This window comes from Rhipicephalus sanguineus, chromosome 6 (assembly GCF_013339695.2).
Source record: "Rhipicephalus sanguineus isolate Rsan-2018 chromosome 6, BIME_Rsan_1.4, whole genome shotgun sequence".
Taxonomy (NCBI): domain Eukaryota; kingdom Metazoa; phylum Arthropoda; class Arachnida; order Ixodida; family Ixodidae; genus Rhipicephalus; species Rhipicephalus sanguineus.
The window spans coordinates 118959156-118960941 of NC_051181.1; positions in this window are offsets into that span (position 1 = coordinate 118959156).

Consider the following 1786-nt stretch of genomic DNA (forward strand, 5'->3'; position numbering starts at 1 on the left):
TGTTACTGTCTTTGATTACGACACTGTACCCAACTGTTAGTAGCGTCCTGTGATGAAATAAACTTTTTCTAAACACAAATCTTTCACCTTTTGTTCTGAACATGGGGCAACGTTCTACCTTCCCATAGTCGGCGGCATTGTAATGCGCATTACTTGGCTCATTATGCGACCTTGCTGTCGCCACAAAGCCGCGGCAGGAAAGCGGAACATGAATTGCGTCGTCTTCGAGGGCCTCTACACTGTCACTCGAAAACAGAACGTTAGGAAAAGGAGCGTTCGGACTACGATGGCGGGCGATTGACTATAGATGACGCTAAAGTCACCGACAACGCAGAGAACGCCTACGGTAGAGCGAGAGGCTGCGAGGCTGTTGTACACGTTCTGGCCAAGGAATGACCGATTAACTCTTTTAACCGATTAGCGATTAACCGTTCACCGGCTTAGCGTTTCATCGCTATCGAAGCGGTTTTTTTTTCCGTCGAATAATCGGAATTTTTGGCAGGAGTTTTCAAAAAGGCTGAAACAAAGGTTATACTCATGTACGACCCTAGTTATTTGGTTGGTGCAACAAAAACGAAAAACGCAATGGCGGAACGGTTTGTTGAATGATGTTATTTACTTTGTTAACTGCCAAATATATTTGGCGCTAATGGCTCGAGAAGGTATAAACAACATATGGTGTAAAACTAAACCAGACAGAAATTCAGACGACGATGGAGGCTCGAAGAGATACAGAATGGTCGAACAGTGTTTGTTGCTGAAATGTTGTGAAACATCACATGCTACTTTATGGTGACATTAACTGCGTGCATACTTTAAGGTTTATGGCAAAGAAAATAATGAGGACGACAGAAAATACAACACAGCACTGTAGCGTCCTCGCGTCTTAGGACGTCCGCTCCTTCGCAATAAACGACAATATATATGCAGCAACAATTAACTAGCCCACGAGTCTGCCTCGTTGATCTTGTTGAGTGAAACACACGAGAGCTATACAAATAAATGAAAAGAAACGATTCTAGTGAGAGCTAAAGTCCACCAAGGATATGCAGAACAACTTAAAACGTGTAAAATAAACGAGAAAAGAAGGTTGCAGTTTTTGGTTTTTCGGACCACGTTCTCTTTTCTACAAAGCAGATGAATGTCAAATGGCAGGGATTTGGCTGCCACTTGGTCAATCGGCTTGGGTTTGGGTAACAACCGATACCCATTATCCTTACGACGCACGTCCTAGCCATTCTACATATGTGGCCCATACCAAAGAAAGACTGCGTCCAAAGAAAAATAAACATGCTCAACAAGACACCAGCAACACAGTCACCACTTGAGAATAGCTGCTCGGACGCTGCCGATGTTGCTGAGTTCTGCAATGCCATTGCTATGCATATATGTATACGTGTGCGCACTGGAAGGCATGGGGCAAGTGGATGGGGGGGGGGGGGGGGGGGGGGGGGGGGGGGGGGGGCTTTTCGACTTGTAAACTTTGTTTCACAAGCAGCACATGGATGCTCTTATATCTCAGTTCAAATGATCACACATAGCCATCAAACCGTTCCACGTACAGCGATAGACCAACTTTCCTTTCGTTAGCTCCCGAGCCTTTTTTGGCACGGAAACTCATGTTTGCCTCACCTGCAGCATTCGAAGCAGTGATCCGCCCAAGAATTTGGAGCCCCAGTACCTGCTTATATGCATTGAATTAGGCTCTTTTATGAAGTGTAACGCGTAGGATAACAAAAAACCATGCGCAAGTTGTTTACCCCGCAAGGCGGCAACAATTTATGTA